General features: G+C 46.5%; 1 protein-coding gene across 2 annotated transcripts in view; it reads left to right on the forward strand.

Annotated features, from left to right (window-relative positions):
- DMAP1 (DNA methyltransferase 1 associated protein 1) overlaps positions 1–23,468 on the forward strand; it is a 462,196-nt gene that overhangs the window by 79,474 nt on the left and 359,254 nt on the right. The window lies entirely within an intron of this gene.

Here is a 23,468-nt window from a genome sequence, read left to right on the forward strand (position 1 = left end):
CTCACTGTACTTTCTGATACCAAAGAAGGACAAAACGCTGAGACCAATCCTAGACCTCAGATGTAAGGAAATGCCTCCTTGGCATGGTTGCCCCCTGACTTTTTGCCTTTGCTGATGCTATGTTTACAATTGAAAGTGTGCTGAGGCCTGCTAACCAGGCCCCAGCACCAGTGTTCTTTCCCTAACCTGTACTTTTGTATCCACAATTGGCAGACCCTGGCATCCAGATAAGTCCCTTGTAACTGGTACTTCTAGTACCAAGGGCCCTGATGCCAAGGAAGGTCTCTAAGGGCTGCAGCATATCTTATGCCACCCTGGAGACCTCTCACTCAGCACAGACACACTGCTTGCCAGCTTGTGTGTGCTAGTGAGGACAAAACGAGTAAGTCGACATGGCACTCCCCTCAGGGTGCCATGCCAGCCTCTCACTGCCTATGCAGTATAGGTAAGACACCCCTCTAGCAGGCCTTACAGCCCTAAGGCAGGGTGCACTATACCATAGGTGAGGGTACCAGTGCATGAGCATGGTACCCCTACAGTGTCTAAACAAAACCTTAGACATTGTAAGTGCAGGGTAGCCATAAGAGTATATGGTCTGGGAGTCTGTCAAACACGAACTCCACAGCACCATAATGGCTACACTGAAAACTGGGAAGTTTGGTATCAAACTTCTCAGCACAATAAATGCACACTGATGCCAGTGTACATTTTATTGTAAAATACACCACAGAGGGCACCTTAGAGGTGCCCCCTGAAACTTAACCAACTATCTGTGTAGGCTGACTGGTTCCAGCAGCCTGCCACACTAGAGACATGTTGCTGGCCCCATGGGGAGAGTGCCTTTGTCACTCTGAGGCCAGTAACAAAGCCTGCACTGGGTGGAGATGCTAACACCTCCCCCAGGCAGGAGCTGTAACACCTGGCGGTGAGCCTCAAAGGCTCACCCCTTTGTCACAGCCCAGCAGGGCACTCCAGCTTAGTGGAGTTGCCCGCCCCCTCCGGCCACGGCCCCCACTTTTGGCGGCAAGGTTGGAGGGAACAAAGAAAGCAACAAGGAGGAGTCACTGGCCAGTCAGGACAGCCCCTAAGGTGTCCTGAGCTGAGGTGACTCTAACTTTTAGAAATCCTCCATCTTGCAGATGGAGGATTCCCCCAATAGGGTTAGGATTGTGACCCCCTCCCCTTGGGAGGAGGCACAAAGAGGGTGTACCCACCCTCAGGGCTAGTAGCCATTGGCTACTAACCCCCCAGACCTAAACACGCCCTTAAATCTAGTATTTAAGGGCTACCCTGAACCCTAGAAAATTAGTTTCCTGCAACTACAAGAAGAAGGACTGCCCAGCTGAAAACCCCTGCAGCGGAAGACCAGAAGACGACAACTGCCTTGGCTCCAGAAACTCACCGGCCTGTCTCCTGCCTTCCAAAGATCCTGCTCCAGCGACGCCTTCCAAAGGGACCAGCGACCTCGACATCCTCTGAGGACTGCCCCTGCTTCGAAAAGACAAGAAACTCCCGAGGACAGCGGACCTGCTCCAAGAAAAGCTGCAACTTTGTTTCCAGCAGCTTTAAAGAACCCTGCAAGCTCCCCGCAAGAAGCGTGAGACTTGCAACACTGCACCCGGCGACCCCGACTCGGCTGGTGGCGATCCAACACCTCAGGCGGGACCCCAGGACTACTCTAAGACTGTGAGTACAAAAACCTGTCCCCCCTGAGCCCCCACAGCGCCGCCTGCAGAGGGAATCCCGAGGCTTCCCCTGACCGCGACTCTTTGAATCCAAAGTCCCGACGCCTGGGAGAGACCCTGCACCCGCAGCCCCCAGGACCTGAAGGACCGGACTTTCACTGGAGGAGTGACCCCCAGGAGTCCCTCTCCCTTGACCAAGTGGAGGTTTCCCCGAGGAACCCCCCCCTTGCCTGCCTGCAGCGCTAAAGAGATCCCTAGATCTCCCATTGACTTCCATTACAAACCCGACGCTTGTTTCTACACTGCACCCGGCCGCCCCCGCGCTGCTGAGGGTGAAATTTCTGTGTGGGCTTGTGTCCCCCCCGGTGCCCTACAAAACCCCCCTGGTCTGCCCTCCGAAGACGCGGGTACTTACCTGCAAGCAGACCGGAACCGGGGCACCCCCTTCTCTCCATTCTAGCCTATGTGTTTTGGGCACCACTTTGAACTCTGCACCTGACCGGCCCTGAGCTGCTGGTGTGGTGACTTTGGGGTTGCTCTGAACCCCCAACGGTGGGCTACCTTGGACCAAGAACTAAGCCCTGTAAGTGTCTTACTTACCTGGTAAAACTAACAAAAACTTACCTCCCCCAGGAACTGTGAAAATTGCACTAAGTGTCCACTTTTGAAACAGCTATTTGTCAATAACTTGAAAAGTATACATGCAATTTTGATGATTTGAAGTTCCTAAAGTACTTACCTGCAATACCTTTCGAACAAGATATTACCTGTTAAATTTGAACCTGTGGTTCTTAAAATAAACTAAGAAAAGATATTTTTCTATAACAAAACCTATTGGCTGGATTTGTCTCTGAGTGTGTGTACCTCATTTATTGTCTATGTGTATGTACAACAAATGCTTAACACTACTCCTTGGATAAGCCTACTGCTCGACCACACTACCACAAAATAGAGCATTAGTATTATCTCTTTTTACCACTATTTTACCTCTAAGGGGAACCCTTGGACTCTGTGCATGCTATTCCTTACTTTGAAATAGCACATACAGAGCCAACTTCCTACATTGGTGGATCAGCGGTGGGGTACAAGACTTTGCATTTGCTGGACTACTCAGCCAATACCTGATCACACGACAAATTCCAAAATTGTCATTAGAAATTCATTTTTGCAAATTGAAATTTTTCTAAATTCTTAAAAGTCCTGCTAGGGCCTTGTGTGTTAAGTCCCTGTTTAGCATTGTCTTTTAGAGTTTAAAAGTTTGTTAAAAGTTTGAAATTAGATTCTAGAAACAGTTTTAGAGTCTTTAAAAAGTATTCCAACTCTTAGCAGAATAATGTCTGATACAGAGATGCAGGTGGTGGAACTCGACACCACACCTTACCTCCATCTTAAGATGAGGGAGCTAAGGTCTCTCTGTAATATCAAAAAAATAACCATTGGCTCCAGACCTACCAAAATTCAGCTCCAGGAGCTGTTGGCAGAGTTTGAGAAAGCCAACCCCTCTGATGATGACATCACAGAGGAAGAAATTAGTGACTTGGAGGCCAATGTCCCTCCTCCAGTCCTAAATAGGGAGAACAGGACCCCTCAAGTCCTGTCTCCAACTGTGTTAGTCAGAAATAGTGAGTCCCTCACAGGAGGGTCCCACATTTCTGAAATCACTGAGGATGCTCTCAGTGAAGATGACCTCCTGTTAGCCAGAATGGCCAAAAGATTGGCTTTAGAGAGACAGCTCCTAGCCATAGAAAGGGAAAGACAAGAGATGGGCCTAGGACCCATCAATGGTGGCAGCAATATAAATAGGGTCAGAGATTCTCCTGACATGTTAAAAATCCCCAAAGGGATTGTGACAAAATTTGAAGATGGTGATGACATCACCAAGTGGTTCACAGCTTTTGAGAGGGCTTGTGTAACCAGAAAAGTGAACAGATCTCACTGGGGTGCTCTCCTTTGGGAAATGTTCACAGGAAAGTGTAGGGATAGACTCCTCACACTCTCTGGACAAGATGCAGAATCTTATGACCTCATGAAGGGTACCCTGATTGAGGGCTTTGGATTCTCCACTGAGGAGTATAGGATTAGATTCAGGGGGGCTCAAAAATCCTCGAGCCAGACCTGGGTTGACTTTGTAGACTACTCAGTGAAAACACTAGATGGTTGGATTCAAGGCAGTGGTGTAAGTAATTATGATGGGCTGTACAATTTATTTGTGAAAGAACACCTGTTAAGTAATTGTTTCAATGATAAACTGCATCAGCATCTGGTAGACCTAGGACCAATTTCTCCCCAAGAATTGGGAAAGAAGGCGGACCATTGGGTCAAGACAAGGGTGTCCAAGACTTCAACAGGGGGTGACCAAAAGAAAGGGGTCACAAAGACTCCCCAGGGGAAGGGTGATGAGACAACCAAAACTAAAAATAGTAAAGAGTCTTCTACAGGCCCCCAAAAACCTGCACAGGAGGGTGGGCCCAGAGCCTCTTCACAAAACAATGGGTACAAGGGTAAAAACTTTGATCCCAAAAAGGCCTGGTGTCATAGCTGTAAACAGCATGGACACCAAACTGGAGACAAGGCCTGTCCCAAGAAAGGTTCCACTCCAAACTCCCATCCAGGTAACACTGGTATGGCTAGTCTCCAAGTGGGATCAACAGTGTGCCCAGAGCAAATCAGGGTCCACACTGAAGCTACTCTAGTTTCTGAGGGTGGGGTGGATTTAGCCACACTAGCTGTCTGGCCGCCTAACATGCAAAAATACAGACAGCAACTCTTAATTAATGGGACTAGAATAGAGGGCCTGAGGGATACAGGTGCCAGTGTCACCATGGTGACAGAGAAACTGGTTTCCCCTGGCCAATACCTGACTGGAAAAACTTACACAGTCACCAACGCTGACAATCAGAGAAAAGTACATCCCATGGCAATGGTTACTTTAGAATGGGGAGGGGTCAAGGGCCTGAAACAGGTGGTGGTCTCCTCAAATATCCCAGTGGACTGTCTGCTTGGAAATGACCTGGAGTCCTCAGCATGGGCTGAGGTAGAACTAAAAACCCATGCAGCAATGCTGGGTATCCCTGAACTGGTGTGTGTGAAAACAAGAGCACAATGCAAGGCACAGGGTGAACAAGTAGAGCTGGAGTCTGGAAGAATGGCCCAGCCTACCAAGAGAACAGGAAAGTCAGCTGGGAAACCAACTGCAACACAGCAAAAGAAAGGGAACCTCTCTTCTCAGGAAGAAGTTCTGCCCTCTGAGGGAACTGAGCCTTTGGAGCTTGAACCTTATCAGGTTGAGCTCTTAGGCCCAGGGGGACCCTCAAGGGAGGAGCTGTGTAAGGGACAAGAAACCTGTCCCTCTCTTGAAGGCCTTAGGCAGCAAGCTGCTGAAGAGTCCAAAGGCAAGAAAAATGGAACGCATAGGGTCTATTGGGAAGATGGACTCCTGTACACTGAGGCCAGAGACCCCAAACCTGGTGCCACTAGGAGAGTGGTAGTGCCTCAGCTGTTCAGGAAGTTCATCCTAACATTGGCCCATGACATTCCCCTTGCTGGACATTTGGGACAAACCAAGACGTGGGAGAGGTTAGTCAACCACTTCTACTGGCCCAATATGTCCAACATGGTTAAGGAGTTTTGCCTCTCCTGCCCCACCTGTCAAGCCAGTGGTAAGACAGGTGGGCATCCAAAGGCCCCCCTCATTCCACTTCCAGTGGTGGGGGTGCCCTTTGAAAGAGTGGGTGTGGACATAGTTGGTCCACTGGAACCTCCCACAGCCTCAGGAAATATGTATATCCTGGTAGTAGTGGATCATGCTACCAGGTATCCTGAAGCTATTCCCCTTAGGTCGACTACTGCCCCTGCAGTAGCCAAGGCCCTCATTGGTATCTTTACCAGAGTGGGTTTCCCTAAGGAGGTGGTGTCTGACAGAGGTACCAACTTCATGTCAGCATACCTAAAGCACATGTGGAATGAGTGTGGAGTGACTTATAAGTTCACTACACCATACCATCCACAAACTAATGGCTTAGTTGAGAGATTCAACAAGACATTAAAGGGCATGATCATGGGGCTCCCAGAAAAACTCAAAAGGAGATGGGATGTCCTCTTGCCATGTCTGCTTTTCGCTTACAGAGAGGTGCCACAGAAGGGAGTAGGATTCTCACCCTTTGAACTTCTGTTTGGTCATCCTGTAAGGGGACCACTTGCCCTTGTTAAAGAAGGCTGGGAGAGACCTCTCCATGAGCCTAAACAGGACATAGTGGACTATGTACTTGGCCTTCGCTCTAGAATGGCAGAGTACATGGAAAAGGCAACCAAAAACCTTGAGGCCAGCCAACAGCTCCAGAAGTTTTGGTATGACCAAAAGGCTGCACTGGTTGAGTTCCAACCAGGGCAGAAAGTCTGGGTTCTGGAGCCTGTGGCTCCCAGGGCACTCCAGGACAAATGGAGTGGCCCTTTCCCAGTACTAGAAAGGAAGAGTCAGGTCACCTACCTGGTGGACCTGGGCACAAGCCGGAGCCCCAAGAGGGTGATCCATGTGAACCGCCTTAAGCTCTTCCATGACAGGGCTGATGTGAATCTGTTGATGGTAACAGATGAGGATCAGGAGGCAGAGAGTGAACCTCTCCCTGATCTTCTGTCATCAGACCCAAAAGATGGCACGGTAGATGGAGTGATCTACTCAGACACCCTCTCTGGCCAACAGCAAGCTGATTGTAGGAGAGTCCTACAACAGTTTCCTGAACTCTTCTCCTTAACCCCTGGTCAGACACACCTGTGTACCCATGATGTGGACACAGGAGACAGCATGCCTGTCAAGAACAAAATCTTTAGACAGTCTGACCATGTTAAGGAAAGCATCAAGGTGGAAGTCCACAAGATGCTGGAATTGGGAGTGATTGAGCGCTCTGACAGCCCCTGGGCTAGCCCAGTGGTCTTAGTCCCCAAACCTCACACCAAAGATGGAAAGAAAGAGATGAGGTTTTGTGTGGACTACAGAGGGCTCAATTCTGTCACCAAGACAGATGCTCATCCAATTCCAAGAGCTGATGAGCTCATAGACAAATTAGGTGCTGCCAAATTCCTAAGTACCTTTGACTTGACAGCAGGGTACTGGCAAATAAAAATGGCACCTGGAGCAAAAGAGAAAACAGCATTCTCCACACCTGATGGGCATTATCAGTTTACTGTTATGCCCTTTGGTTTAAAGAATGCCCCTGCCACCTTCCAAAGGTTGGTGAATCAAGTCCTTGCTGGCTTGGAGTCCTTTAGCACAGCTTATCTTGATGATATTGCTGTCTTTAGCTCCACCTGGCAGGATCACCTGGTCCACCTGAGGAAGGTTTTGAAGGCTCTGCAATCTGCAGGCCTCTCTATCAAGGCATCCAAATGCCAGATAGGGCAGGGAACTGTGGTTTACTTGGGCCACCTTGTAGGTGGAGGCCAAGTTCAGCCACTCCAACCCAAGATCCAGACTATTCTGGACTGGGTAGCTCCAAAAACCCAGACTCAAGTCAGGGCATTCCTTGGCTTGACTGGGTATTACAGGAGGTTTGTGAAGGGATATGGATCCATTGTGACAGCCCTCACTGAACTCACCTCCAAGAAAATGCCCAAGAAAGTGAACTGGACTGTGGAATGCCAACAGGCCTTTGACACCCTGAAACAAGCAATGTGCTCAGCACCAGTTCTAAAAGCTCCAGATTATTCTAAGCAGTTCATTGTGCAGACTGATGCCTCTGAACATGGGATAGGGGCAGTTTTGTCCCAAACAAATGATGATGGCCTTGACCAGCCTGTTGCTTTCATTAGCAGGAGGTTACTCCCCAGGGAGCAGCGTTGGAGTGCCATTGAGAGGGAGGCCTTTGCTGTGGTTTGGTCCCTGAAGAAGCTGAGACCATACCTCTTTGGGACTCACTTCCTAGTTCAAACTGACCACAGACCTCTCAAATGGCTGATGCAAATGAAAGGTGAAAATCCTAAACTGTTGAGGTGGTCCATCTCCCTACAGGGAATGGACTTTATAGTGGAACACAGACCTGGGACTGCCCATGCCAATGCAGATGGCCTTTCCAGGTTCTTCCACTTAGAAAATGAAGACTCTCTTGGGAAAGGTTAGTCTCATCCTCTTTTGTTTGGGGGGGGGTTGTGTAAGGAAATGCCTCCTTGGCATGGTTGCCCCCTGACTTTTTGCCTTTGCTGATGCTATGTTTACAATTGAAAGTGTGCTGAGGCCTGCTAACCAGGCCCCAGCACCAGTGTTCTTTCCCTAACCTGTACTTTTGTATCCACAATTGGCAGACCCTGGCATCCAGATAAGTCCCTTGTAACTGGTACTTCTAGTACCAAGGGCCCTGATGCCAAGGAAGGTCTCTAAGGGCTGCAGCATATCTTATGCCACCCTGGAGACCTCTCACTCAGCACAGACACACTGCTTGCCAGCTTGTGTGTGCTAGTGAGGACAAAACGAGTAAGTCGACATGGCACTCCCCTCAGGGTGCCATGCCAGCCTCTCACTGCCTATGCAGTATAGGTAAGACACCCCTCTAGCAGGCCTTACAGCCCTAAGGCAGGGTGCACTATACCATAGGTGAGGGTACCAGTGCATGAGCATGGTACCCCTACAGTGTCTAAACAAAACCTTAGACATTGTAAGTGCAGGGTAGCCATAAGAGTATATGGTCTGGGAGTCTGTCAAACACGAACTCCACAGCACCATAATGGCTACACTGAAAACTGGGAAGTTTGGTATCAAACTTCTCAGCACAATAAATGCACACTGATGCCAGTGTACATTTTATTGTAAAATACACCACAGAGGGCACCTTAGAGGTGCCCCCTGAAACTTAACCGACTGTCTGTGTAGGCTGACTAGTTCCAGCAGCCTGCCACACTAGAGATGTTGCTGGCCCCATGGGGAGAGTGCCTTTGTCACTCTGAGGCCAGTAACAAAGCCTGCACTGGGTGGAGATGCTAACACCTCCCCCAGGCAGGAGCTGTAACACCTGGCGGTGAGCCTCAAAGGCTCACCCCTTTGTCACAGCCCAGCAGGGCACTCCAGCTTAGTGGAGTTGCCCGCCCCCTCCGGCCACGGCCCCCACTTTTGGCGGCAAGGTTGGAGGGAACAAAGAAAGCAACAAGGAGGAGTCACTGGCCAGTCAGGACAGCCCCTAAGGTGTCCTGAGCTGAGGTGACTCTAACTTTTAGAAATCCTCCATCTTGCAGATGGAGGATTCCCCCAATAGGGTTAGGATTGTGACCCCCTCCCCTTGGGAGGAGGCACAAAGAGGGTGTACCCACCCTCAGGGCTAGTAGCCATTGGCTACTAACCCCCCAGACCTAAACACGCCCTTAAATCTAGTATTTAAGGGCTACCCTGAACCCTAGAAAATTAGTTTCCTGCAACTACAAGAAGAAGGACTGCCCAGCTGAAAACCCCTGCAGCGGAAGACCAGAAGACGACAACTGCCTTGGCTCCAGAAACTCACCGGCCTGTCTCCTGCCTTCCAAAGATCCTGCTCCAGCGACGCCTTCCAAAGGGACCAGCGACCTCGACATCCTCTGAGGACTGCCCCTGCTTCGAAAAGACAAGAAACTCCCGAGGACAGCGGACCTGCTCCAAGAAAAGCTGCAACTTTGTTTCCAGCAGCTTTAAAGAACCCTGCAAGCTCCCCGCAAGAAGCGTGAGACTTGCAACACTGCACCCGGCGACCCCGACTCGGCTGGTGGCGATCCAACACCTCAGGCGGGACCCCAGGACTACTCTAAGACTGTGAGTACAAAAACCTGTCCCCCCTGAGCCCCCACAGCGCCGCCTGCAGAGGGAATCCCGAGGCTTCCCCTGACCGCGACTCTTTGAATCCAAAGTCCCGACGCCTGGGAGAGACCCTGCACCCGCAGCCCCCAGGACCTGAAGGACCGGACTTTCACTGGAGGAGTGACCCCCAGGAGTCCCTCTCCCTTGACCAAGTGGAGGTTTCCCCGAGGAACCCCCCCCTTGCCTGCCTGCAGCGCTAAAGAGATCCCTAGATCTCCCATTGACTTCCATTACAAACCCGACGCTTGTTTCTACACTGCACCCGGCCGCCCCCGCGCTGCTGAGGGTGAAATTTCTGTGTGGGCTTGTGTCCCCCCCGGTGCCCTACAAAACCCCCCTGGTCTGCCCTCCGAAGACGCGGGTACTTACCTGCAAGCAGACCGGAACCGGGGCACCCCCTTCTCTCCATTCTAGCCTATGTGTTTTGGGCACCACTTTGAACTCTGCACCTGACCGGCCCTGAGCTGCTGGTGTGGTGACTTTGGGGTTGCTCTGAACCCCCAACGGTGGGCTACCTTGGACCAAGAACTAAGCCCTGTAAGTGTCTTACTTACCTGGTAAAACTAACAAAAACTTACCTCCCCCAGGAACTGTGAAAATTGCACTAAGTGTCCACTTTTGAAACAGCTATTTGTCAATAACTTGAAAAGTATACATGCAATTTTGATGATTTGAAGTTCCTAAAGTACTTACCTGCAATACCTTTCGAACAAGATATTACCTGTTAAATTTGAACCTGTGGTTCTTAAAATAAACTAAGAAAAGATATTTTTCTATAACAAAACCTATTGGCTGGATTTGTCTCTGAGTGTGTGTACCTCATTTATTGTCTATGTGTATGTACAACAAATGCTTAACACTACTCCTTGGATAAGCCTACTGCTCGACCACACTACCACAAAATAGAGCATTAGTATTATCTCTTTTTACCACTATTTTACCTCTAAGGGGAACCCTTGGACTCTGTGCATGCTATTCCTTACTTTGAAATAGCACATACAGAGCCAACTTCCTACATCAGAGTAGTGAACACTTTCATCAAATCAGACCACTTCCACATGGTCACACTACAAGAAGTATTGCCATTGCTAAAACTGCACGACTACATGGCAACTTTAGACCTCAAGGATGCTTATTTCCATATACCAATACACCCATCGCACAGGAAATACCTAAGGTTTGTATTCAAAGGAATACATTACCAATTCAAGGTACTGCCTTTCGGATTAACAACCGCACCAAGAGTCTTTACCAAATGTCTAGCAGTGGTCGCAGCACACATAAGAAGGCAGCAAATACATGTGTTCCCATATCTAGACGACTGGCTAATCAAAGCCCATTCGTTAATAGAGTGCTCAAATCACACAAATCATATCATACAAACCCTCTTCAAACTAGGGTTCACCGTCAATTTCACAAAATCCAAAATTCTGCCACGCAAGGTACAACAATACCTGGGAGCCATAATAGACACATCAAAAGGAGTAGCCACTCCGAGTCCACAAAGAATTCAAAATTTCAACACCATCATACAACGCATGTATCCAACACAAAAGATACAGGCAAAGATGGTATTACAACTCCTAGGCATGATGTCATCATGCATAGCCATTGTCCCAAACGCAAGACTGCACATGAGGCCCTTACAACAATGCCTAGCATCACAGTGGTCTCAAGCACAGGGTCACCTTCTAGATCTGGTGTTAATAGACCGCCAAACTTACCTCTCGCTTCTGTGGTGGAACAACATAAATTTAAACAAGGGGCGGCCTTTCCAAGACCCAGTGCCACAATATGTAATAACAACAGATGCTTCCATGACAGGGTGGGGAGCACACCTCAATCAACACAGCATACAAGGACAATGGAACGTACATCAAACAAAACTGCATATCAATCACCTAGAACTTCTAGCAGTTTTTCAAGCACTAAAAGCTTTCCAACCAATAATAGTTCACAAATACATTCTCGTCAAAACAGACAACATGACAACAATGTATTATCTAAACAAGCAGGGAGGGACGCACTCCACGCAGTTAAGCCTGCTAGCACAAAAAATTTGGCATTGGGCAATTCACAACCAAATTCGCCTAATTGCACAGTTTATACCAGGGATACAAAATCAACTCGCAGACAATCTCTCTCGAGATCACCAACAGGTCCACGAATGGGAAATTCACCCCCAAATACTGAACACTTATTTCAAACTCTGGGGAACACCTCAGATAGACTTGTTTGCGACAAGGGAGAACGCAAAATGCCAAAACTTCGCATCCAGATACCCACACAAACAATCCCAAGGCAATGCCCTATGGATGAACTGGTCAGGGATATTTGCTTACGCTTTTCCTCCTCTCCCTCTCCTTCCTTACCTGGTAAACAAACTCAGTCAAAGCAAACTCAAACTCATATTGATAGCACCAACTTGGGCAAGGCAACCCTGGTACACAACGCTGCTAGACCTATCAGTGGTACCCTGCATCAAATTGCCCAACAGGCCAGATCTGTTGACACAGCACAACCAAAAGATCAGACACCCAGATCCAGCATCGCTGAATCTAGCAATCTGGCTCCTGAAATCCTAGAATTCGGGCACTTACAACTTACCCAAGAATGTATGGAAGTCATAAAACAAGCAAGAAGGCCATCCACCAGGCACTGCTATGCAAGTAAATGGAAGAGGTTTGTTTGCTACTGCCATATTAATCAAATACAACCATTACACACAACTCCAGAACATGTAGTGGGTTACTTGCTTCACTTACAAAAATCTAACCTAGCTTTCTCTTCCATTAAGATTCACCTTGCAGCAATATCTGCATACCTGCAGACTACCTATTCAACTTCCCTATATAAAATACCAGTCATTAAAGCATTCATGGAGGGCCTTAGGAGAATTATACCACCAAGAACACTACCTGTTCCTTCATGGAACCTAAATGTTGTCCTAACTAGACTTATGGGTCCACCTTTTGAACCCATGCACTCCTGCGACATACAGTTCCTAACCTGGAAGGTGGCATTTCTCATCGCCATTACTTCCCTGAGAAGAGTAAGCGAGATTCAGGCGTTTACTATACAGGAACCTTTTATACAACTACACAAAAATAAAGTCGTCCTAAGGACCAATCCTAAATTTTTGCCAAAGGTTATTTCACCGTTCCATCTAAATCAAACAGTGGAACTTCCAGTGTTCTTTCCACAGCCAGATACCGTAGCTGAAAGGGCACTACATACATTAGATGTCAAAAGAGCATTAATGTATTACATTGACAGAACAAAGAACATCAGAAAGACTAAACAACTCTTTATTGCATTTCAAAAACCTCATGCAGGAAACCCAATTTCAAAACAAGGTATAGCCAGATGGATAGTTAAATGCATCCAAATCTGCTACCTTAAAGCTAAACGACAGCTGCCCATTACACCAAGGGCACACTCAACCAGAAAGAAAGGTGCTACCATGGCCTTTCTAGGAAACATCCCAATGCAAGAAATATGTAAGGCAGCCACATGGTCTACGCCTCACACATTCACCAAGCACTACTGTGTAGACGTGTTATCCGCACAACAAGCCACAGTAGGTCAAGCTGTATTAAGGACATTATTTCAGACTACTTCCACTCCTACAGGCTGATCCACCGCTTTTGGGGAAATAACTGCTTACTAGTCTATTGCAGAACATGCGTATCTACAGCGACAGATGCCATCGAACTGAAAATGTCACTTACCCAGTGTACATCTGTTCGTGGCATCAGTCGCAGTAGATTCGCATGTGCCCACCCGCCTCCCCGGGAGCCTGTAGCAGTTTGGAAGTTACCTTCAATTATTTATATATGTATCATCTCAACCTTAAATAGGTGCATACTTAGTCACTCCATTGCATGGGCACTATTACTACAATTCAACTCCTACCTCACCCTCTGCGGGGAAAAACAATCGAAGATGGAGTCGACGCCCATGCGCAATGGAGACAAAAGGAGGAGTCACTCGGTCCCGTGACTCGAAAGACTTCTTCGAAGAAAAACAACTTGTAACACTCCGGCCCAACACCAGATGGCGAGCTATTGCAGAACAGGCGAATCTACTGCGACTGATGCCACGAACAGATGTACACTGGGTAAGTGACATTTTCATTACTTTACCTCCCCCAGGAACTGTGAAAATTGCACTGTGTCCACTTTTAAAACAGCTTATTGTGTTTTATGTAAAAAGTATATATGCTACTGTGATTATTCAAAGTTCCTAAAGTACTTACCTGCAATACCTTTCAAATGAGATATTACATGTAGAATTTGAACCTGTGGTTCTTAAAATAAACTAAGAAAATATATTTTTCTATAACAAAACCTATTGTCCTGGATTTGTCTCTGAGTGTGTGTTCCTCATTTATTTCCTGTGTGTATGTACAACAAATGCTTAACGCTACTCCTTTGATAAGCCTACTGCTCGACCACACTACCACAAAATAGAGCATTAGTATTATCTCTTTTTGCCACTATCTTACCTCTAAGGGTAACCCTTGGACTCTGTGCATACTATTCCTTACTTTGAAATAGTACTTACAGAGCCAACTTCCTACAGTTATCCAATGTGTTTAGCTGCTGCATGTACTTATTGTAAACAAAGAAATGCAGCATCTTTAAACTACTTAGAATTCCCCTTAAAGTCAATGATTTTGGCGGCCTTATCACTTTTGCCCCTTTTCACCTTCCACTATGGGTTTAGTCATTATTTCTCCCTAATCCAGGAGTGTATGCTCACATCCACTGCTAGTTTGTCTTTGATGGCGCCGTGTTGCTGCTTCATAGCACTATAAACAAAATACTCTATATGTATTTATCTCGATCATTTTAATGTTACCTTCCTTAAATTAGCGAAAACCCCGTTCAGTTTTCAGCAACAGATGTATCAATCCGCAGAGCTTTCTCCCTTAGCAGCGTTTTTTCACCAAGTGTAAGGCAGCAAGGATTTAGTTGGGAAATCTGCTGATTTCCATGAGGCATTTAAAAGTGACATTAGGGGGCTTGGCGAACAGCTCGTGCCCTCGGGCGGATGTCTCTACTATCTACGAGAGCTATGCCGGGAATGTCACTGGGCTGTGACTTCATGTGAGAAAAGTGCAGGCAATAAAATGCAAATGCTGTCTTGATAAGACAAGCAGGTGAACACCTGGCCCGACAAAATTAAACAGCAATTTTTTATTCGGAGGAATGATGCAACTTATAATTAGAAACTGGGGCCTGCGTTCCTTGTCTGGGACAGAAGCAGGTTCTCAACCCCCTAAATGTCGCCCACTTCCCTACCTACAGGCCCAAAACACTTTAACGGAGGCAACATTTTGTAGGGGAGGGACCTGTCAAATCACAATGAGGCATATTTAAGAAATGTTGCACTGCGCCCAGTGCAGTGTCACTTTCCTTGTGCCCCTTAGCCATAATGCCATCATGTGTGGCACACCACGGCGGTAGTTGGGGAACTAGCGTCAACATTTTTTATGCTAGTTTGGCGCTTTACTGGATTAGCATAAAAAATGTTGATGCTAATCCTGTAAAGCACCTAGAGGCCCAATGAAAACAATAAGACCACTTTGTTGAATGCCTGCTCTGTGCAGACGTTAAAAATACTGAATAAAATGGTGCAATGAAATCTGTTAGATTTCTTTGCGCCATTTTGTCAGCCCCCCCCCCAACAAGGGAACACCCCCTTGCATACATTATATTTGGCGCAGGAATAATGCGGCGCAGGGAGTTACAAAGTGGCGCGATGTATGCATTGCGCTACTTTGTAAATATGGTGTGGCAATTTTGGCCCAATTGGGCCACATTAGCTTACAAAAATGATGCTAATGTGGTGCAAGGAGGCGCTAGAGGCTCTTAAATATGCACAAATGTATTCAAGTTGTTTCAGTAAACGAGATTACCTTCTGCTGTTCCACCTTTCTCTGCTAATTTTCTGTGCAGTATGATTCCCACAGCCTCGTCTGTGCATTGTTCTGCCTTACTCCAGGCTTAGGTCCAGATATAGTTTTCATTTGCACGGGTGAAGCACAATGTGGTGCAAAGTGTTGCAAATGGCAGTGTTGATCAACTATTGCTTATAAAAGTTTTTTTGGTGCTGAAAAGTTGACACAAACACTCCAAAAATTGCTTTGGCTCTCCTAGGATCAAGCACCTCTTAATCTATGCAAAGTGGAGGTAAAGGTGCAGTAACTCTTGAAACGGTCTAAGATTACACACAACGCTAGATGTGCTAAAGTGGAATGAACTAGCTTTGCATGAAACCCCAGCACTCACTGAAAGCAGAGGTAAATGACGGGAACAAATACTTTTGTATGATTTATACTACAGCTAATACCTGTGAAAAATTAACATACCATGCAATTTATCCATAGGCAATTGTCTGCATATAGAATTTGTACTGAATTGCGTCCCTCAAGTAGTAGGCAGGGCATCACTTACTGGCGTGGGCACTGTGGTGCCGAAACAGCTTTTTGTTTGAGTGAGCTTGGCTGATGTCACAATTGGTGAGCAACTCTTGGTACATATGGTGCTTCAATTGTTTTACCATTGGACAGGGCAACTGGAATTATGCATTCTACGGCTGTGAGTTTTTTTTGGTATAATTATGGATTTCCTGCACTTGTTGCATATGCCATCATCTGCAACATGAACTGCAGATTTTAACAAAAAAACTTTCCTAACTCAAATGGTTCAAAAGTTAATAAAAAGGTGGCACTATAAATTCGCTAGAAGTGCAAGGCGTTTTGCAATGGTTAACTAGTCATCATTCGGTTTTCATATTTTTGTATTTGGTTCTTAAACTGGTACTAATAAGATGAAATATTTGCCAAGACATTATCACCATTTGTAAAAAAAAAAAAAGAAAAAAAATTACAAAATAATGAAATAATACTATAAAAATGTGCTCATTACGCTGTATAATGTGCCTTTCAAGGCCACATAATTTAGTCGACCCTGACAAATAATTTGGTGTTCCTCTGCTGCATAATTCTAGTTGCGCCCTGAGGTCAACATAGCACTGCAGATTTTTATGTAGTGCTGTGCTGCAGAAATTTTAATGAACCAAGACAGTAGTGTGACATGCTCCTACATTGTCAGGAGTAAGACACATTTACGGAAACAGTCTGAATCACCCTCTCTGTAATTAAACTTGAATAGCACAGAGATATGAAATGTTTCTTGGAGCTTTCAAGTACAACTAAATGGAACAGTTGCTGTACAAAATTGTGCCTAGTCAGTGTGGTATACTCAGAATTACACAACTGTGGTGAAAAGGGAAAGCTAGAATTAGATAATAGACTGACCCTGTTTCGAAGTATGCAAATGAATACTAAGACAACACTATCAAATTTATATTAATACTAAGACCACACCCTTTACATTAAATACAAAATACATGTGGCCCTCAGCCCGCCAACATTCCTAGGTCAATGCATGGCTAGCTGCTGCAGCCCATGGATTTTTCTGTTAATTCCTGGACTGGCATTTTTTTTTTATTTCATTATAAAACAGGGACTAAAGGTTCCAGAAAGCCAGAAAAAAAACTGGACTCCAGCTGCTGGACACACATGGACCTGGGAAACTTAGCAGCTACAGACTCAGAAAATACATCTTGTTTAACTTAAACAATGCCATGGTGTGAGATGTATCACCTTGTCTTCATTTAAGTGTCAATATTGTTGGTAATGGTAACGTTTCAAACTACCCTAGTTAGACAATTGATGCAAGTTTTCTCAGTCAGGAGAGATTTCCTACCTCCTGGAAGGAGGGGGATCGTTACAAGACCTTTTTTCAAACATAAATGCCAAATGGTCACTAGGTGATAAACCTGTCATGCGCCCACAATTAAGTAATTCTTGGTCGAATTTGGCAAGAACTGCCCCTTGAATTTTCCTCCTTGGGCCTTTCAGACTAACCTGAACGATTTAAGGCCATGTGATCCCTAAAGGGAGCAGTACGAGTATTCCCCTAGATATTTATTGTGCATGTGATGCGCAAGGCTGGGACATGCTTTAGGACAATGAATGCATGTATGCAGGATGGATGTTATCAGAGCTTCAGTGCCTTGGCAGAGGTAGTAAGCAATATATAAATGCAATGTCAAATGGCATTTAAAGACTAGATGGCATTAAGATTGCATCACAACTGTGCCATTAGATGTTGAGTATGATGTCGGCCAATCCTGAACAGAATTATAAATTAGAATGCCCCAAAAACATTGAAAACTCAGAAATCTTCAGTTGCCTCCGAGCCGTTGATCAGTGGATGACCTGGAGCCATCTCAAACAAAATATCTCCAAAACAGAAATACTCATATGTGGTGACTGGAAAAGTTATGACCCTCTGTGCATGTGGCCTGACGATCTCCTCCTCAATTATCCAAGGAAATTAAAAACCTTGGAATCACCATGAACTCCAAGTTAACTATAAATGCCCAAGCTTCGACACCTTGAAGACTCTACGCACTCATCTTCCCCCACCTTGGATTTCCACACAAGGTGCAAACTACTATCTTGCTTGTATTATCCAAACTGGATTATGCCAATGGCCTCTACCATGGATTATCTCTATCTATTATGAAAAAACTACAACGTATTCAGAACTCCGCAGCCAGGCTGCTATTACATATAAAGCCGCAAGTCCACATCTCCCCTGCCTTGAGAGCACTACACTGATTACCCGTTGCCAGAAGATGCATTTTCAAGCTGCTTTGTATCACCCACAAAGCTATACATGGAACTGGACCGCTTTTTATCAGAGACAAAATAACCAATTACATCCAACAAAGAAACCTCTGCTCAAGATTGGCACCCTGCCTTAGAGCACCACCATACAAGAAAAAGATTATAGGTGGTATATCCTTGTCCGTTCAAGCAGCCAAACTATGGAATTCATTACCCCCAACTATAAGAGCCACCGATAACTTTCTTGTCTTCGGAAAACTACTCAAGAGTTGGCTCTTTCCTTCATAACTACCATATTGAAACAACTATATACTGCATATGCCTATGTTGATAAAAAAAAATCTGATTACGTGCATATTTCTAGTTTTGTATAGTTCTTTAGAAAGTATGTATCGCTACTATGTCATAACAATAAAATACACACACACACTCTTTAAACCTGTTAAAGTATATTTTACCTGTGGTTCTAAATATGTATTGTATATATGTGTGTGTGTGTGTGTGTGTGTGTGTGTGTGTATATATGTGTATATATATATATATATATAATATGTTGTTCTGTGCTTGGCATGTTCGTGGGTCATTGCATGGCTCCTGGGTGGGTTGTTATACTAGATATCTATGAGTCCCTGCTCTCATCTTATATCACACTTATCTACCCATCATCATATGTCATGTCTCTGTCAGTCTATCTTTCATTCCCCCTCTGACTCATCCCAAATCCATTCTACTACTTTCATCGCCTAAATAACTCTGCCTAAGCTCTTCCCTCCGCTTCCACATCTAACTCCCCAAACTTCACTTTACTACCATGACCTCCCAAACAGCTCTACTAAATTTCCCCTTCCACATACTCTTTCCTCCTCCATCCCCCTTCACTCCTCCATCCCCCTTCACTCCTCCATCCCCCTTCACTCATCCCAAGCCTAAATCCTATTACCATATACTCCCAATTAACCCTTCTGGATACACTTCTGGATTCTTTCCTCCTCCACCCCCCCCCCCCCCCTCCATTACTCCAGTCAATCTAACTAACAAACTTTCATATCCGCGGCTCAAATTAACTCATAATAATACTAAACCTGTACTCATATTTCCCAATACTAATCCATCGCTAATTCTTGTTGGGTTCCGAAGTAGCGTGCTACTCGCCGAAAAGCGCTTAGACGCCTCATGAGGATTACTAAGCGCTATATAAATACTATTACAATACAACACAATACAGTTTGTATTTTTGAGCAAATCATATACATCAGGGAAAGCACAAACTATTTGAAGTATGAAAAAAGAGCACATACAGCATCATAATTGAGGCTGCTAACAAAAATGCACTTCTCAAAAATACTGCAGAAGCACAGAAAACAAAGCTGGAATGAATATGGACAATTTCAGCAGGGCCACTGGCATAAGTCACAACTTTAGGACTCTCACACTTGTCGCCAGGTGAAGTTTTACCGCCTTCTTCCACACTTCAGAGTTCCTAAGCATGGTTCAAGCTGTCACCCTTGAATCCTTTGGTACTGACAGGTTGGGTGTGTTGAATCTGCCTGGGAGACCAACATCATTAAATGCTGTCTCCTCTGAGACTGGGGACTGAACTCTCTGAGCCACCAAGTCTGCTATTCCCCTCTAGTGACTAATATTTTTGAAATCCTTATGCTCCTCAGCAGTGTGACCTTGTTTTGTCTCTAAATCCGTGACCACTGATCCGCATGGAGTAAAGTTTTTAAATGTAACTGAACGGCCTTTAGAGGGTTACAATCACTAGAGTTTAAAATGACTAAAGAAGCAGGGTCTGATTGAATAGCAAAGTGCATTTAGTACTAAGAGGCATATTTATACTCTCTTTACGCCGAATTAGCGTTTTTCTTTTTGGTGCAAAACTAACTCCATATTTATACTTTGTCGCTAGACCCGTCTAGCACCAAATTTATGGAGTTAGTCATTTTTTTTTTGCATGTGGAAACCTACCTTGCCTTATAAGATGCAAGGTAGGCGTTCCCTTGCAAAAAAAATGACTCTATTGCCTTAACGCCATATTTATACTCCTGTGCAAAAATGGTGCATGGGAGGGAGGAGGGATCAAAAAAATGGTGCAAAGCTTGCTTTGCCCCATTTTTTAATCGCCTGGATCAGGGCTGGCGTTAGAGGACCTGTGGGCCTATTTCCATTGTGGACTACTGTAAGGAAATGCCTCCTTGGCATGGTTGCCCCCTGACTTTTTGCCTTTGCTGATGCTATGTTTACAATTGAAAGTGTGCTGAGGCCTGCTAACCAGGCCCCAGCACCAGTGTTCTTTCCCTAACCTGTACTTTTGTATCCACAATTGGCAGACCCTGGCATCCAGATAAGTCCCTTGTAACTGGTACTTCTAGTACCAAGGGCCCTGATGCCAAGGAAGGTCTCTAAGGGCTGCAGCATGTCTTATGCCACCCTGGAGACCTCTCACTCAGCACAGACACACTGCTTGCCAGCTTGTGTGTGCTAGTGAGGACAAAACGAGTAAGTCGACATGGCACTCCCCTCAGGGTGCCATGCCAGCCTCTCACTGCCTATGCAGTATAGGTAAGACACCCCTCTAGCAGGCCTTACAGCCCTAAGGCAGGGTGCACTATACCATAGGTGAGGGTACCAGTGCATGAGCATGGTACCCCTACAGTGTCTAAACAAAACCTTAGACATTGTAAGTGCAGGGTAGCCATAAGAGTATATGGTCTGGGAGTCTGTCAAACACGAACTCCACAGCACCATAATGGCTACACTGAAAACTGGGAAGTTTGGTATCAAACTTCTCAGCACAATAAATGCACACTGATGCCAGTGTACATTTTATTGCAAAATACACCCCAGAGGGCACCTTAGAGGTGCCCCCTGAAACTTAACCGACTATCTGTGTAGGCTGACTAGTTCCAGCAGCCTGCCACACTAGAGACATGTTGCTGGCCCCATGGGGAAGAGTGCCTTTGTCACTCTGAGGCCAGTAACAAAGCCTGCACTGGGTGGAGATGCTAACACCTCCCCCAGGCAGGAGCTGTAACACCTGGCGGTGAGCCTCAAAGGCTCACCCCTTTGTCACAGCACCGCAGGACACTCCAGCTAGTGGAGTTGCCCGCCCCCTCCGGCCCGGCCCCCACTTTTGGCGGCAAGGCCGGCGAAAATAATGAGAATAACAAGGAGGAGTCACTGGCCAGTCAGGACAGCCCCTAAGGTGTCCTGAGGTGACTCTAACTTTTTAGAAATCCTCCATCTTGCAGATGGAGGATTCCCCCAATAGGGTTAGGATTGTGACCCCCTCCCCTTGGGAGGAGACACAAAGAGGGTGTACCCACCCTCAGGGCTAGTAGCCATTGGCTACTAACCCCCCAGACCTAAACACGCCCTTAAATTTAGTATTTAAGGGCTACCCTGAACCCTAGAAAACTAGATTCCTGCAAACTACAAGAAGAAGGACTGCCTAGCTGAAAACCCCTGCAGAGGAAGACCAGAAGACGACAACTGCCTTGGCTCCAGAAACTCACCGGCCTGTCTCCTGCCTTCCAAAGAACTCTGCTCCAGCGACGCCTTCCAAGGGACCAGCGACCTCTGAATCCTCTGAGGACTGCCCTGCTTCGAAACAGACAAGAAACTCCCGAGGACAGCGGACCTGCTCCAAAAAGACTGCAACTTTGTTTCGAGGAGCAGCTTTAAAGACCCTGCAATCTCCCCGCAAGAAGCGTGAGACTTGCAACACTGCACCCGGCGACCCCGACTCGGCTGGTGGAGAACCAACACCTCAGGGAGGACCCCCGGACTACTCTCCGACTGTGAGTACCAAAACCTGTCCCCCCTGAGCCCCCACAGCGCCGCCTGCAGAGGGAATCCCGAGGCTTCCCCTGACCGCGACTCTCTGAAACCTAAGTCCCGACGCCTGGAAAAGACCCTGCACCCGCAGCCCCCAGGACCTGAAGGACCGGACTTTCACTGGAGAAGTGACCCCCAGGAGTCCCTCTCCCTTGCCCAAGTGGAGGTTTCCCCGAGGAAGCCCCCCCTTGCCTGCCTGCAGCGTTGAAGAGATCCGTTGATCTCTCATAGACTAACATTGCAAACCCGACGCTTGTTTCTACACTGCACCCGGCCGCCCCCGCGCTGCTGAGGGTGAAATTTCTGTGTGGGCTTGTGTCCCCCCCGGTGCCCTACAAAACCCCCCTGGTCTGCCCTCCGAAGACGCGGGTACTTACCTGCAAGCAGACCGGAACCGGGGCACCCCCTTCTCTCCATTCTAGCCTATGCGTTTTGGGCACCACTTTGAACTCTGCACCTGACCGGCCCTGAGCTGCTGGTGTGGTGACTTTGGGGTTGCTCTGAACCCCCAACGGTGGGCTACCTTGGACCAAGAACTGAACCCTGTAAGTGTCTTACTTACCTGGTAAAACTAACAAAAACTTACCTCCCCCAGGAACTGTGAAAATTGCACTAAGTGTCCACTTTTAAAGTAGCTATTGGTGAATAACTTGAAAAGTATACATGCAATTGAAATGATTCAAAGTTCCTAATGTACTTACCTGCAATACCTTTCAACCAAGATATTACATGTTAAATTTGAACCTGTGGTTCTTAAAATAAACTAAGAAAAGATATTTTTCTATAACAAAACCTATTGGCTGGATTTGTCTCTGAGTGTGTGTACCTCATTTATTGTCTGTGTATGTACAACAAATGCTTAACACTACTCCTTGGATAAGCCTACTGCTCGACCACACTACCACAAAATAGAGCATTAGTATTATCTATTTTTACCACTATTTTACCTCTAAGGGGAACCCTTGGACTCTGTGCATGCTATTCCTTACTTTGAAATAGCACATACAGAGCCAACTTCCTACAACTACCATGGAATAAGCCCAGAGGTGCCCGACCCAGGTACACCCCTACCCACACCAGAGGGACAGCGGAGGTTGGGGGACCCAATCCCAGGTAGGTACAAAAGTATTTTATTTTTTAAAGTGCCATAGGGGGCCCTGAAATGGGCCCCTATACATGGCACAAGGTGCAATGGCCATGCCCAGGGGACCCTGGTTCCCTGTGCTGGCCTTTGGGGAGGTGGGCATGACTCCTGTCTTTTAAAAGACAGAAGTCATGTGGTATGGATGGTTTTGCGCCAGAAAATGACTAGGCATGTTAGAGTCTTTTATTTTAACTCTAACCTGCCTAGCGTCATTTTTGGTGCAAAAGCCCCTTCTTCCATACCGCCAGCCCCACCCGACTAACGTCATTTCGTTTTACGCTA

Source organism: Pleurodeles waltl, chromosome 4_2, assembly GCF_031143425.1.
Source record: "Pleurodeles waltl isolate 20211129_DDA chromosome 4_2, aPleWal1.hap1.20221129, whole genome shotgun sequence".
Classification (NCBI taxonomy): domain Eukaryota; kingdom Metazoa; phylum Chordata; class Amphibia; order Caudata; family Salamandridae; genus Pleurodeles; species Pleurodeles waltl.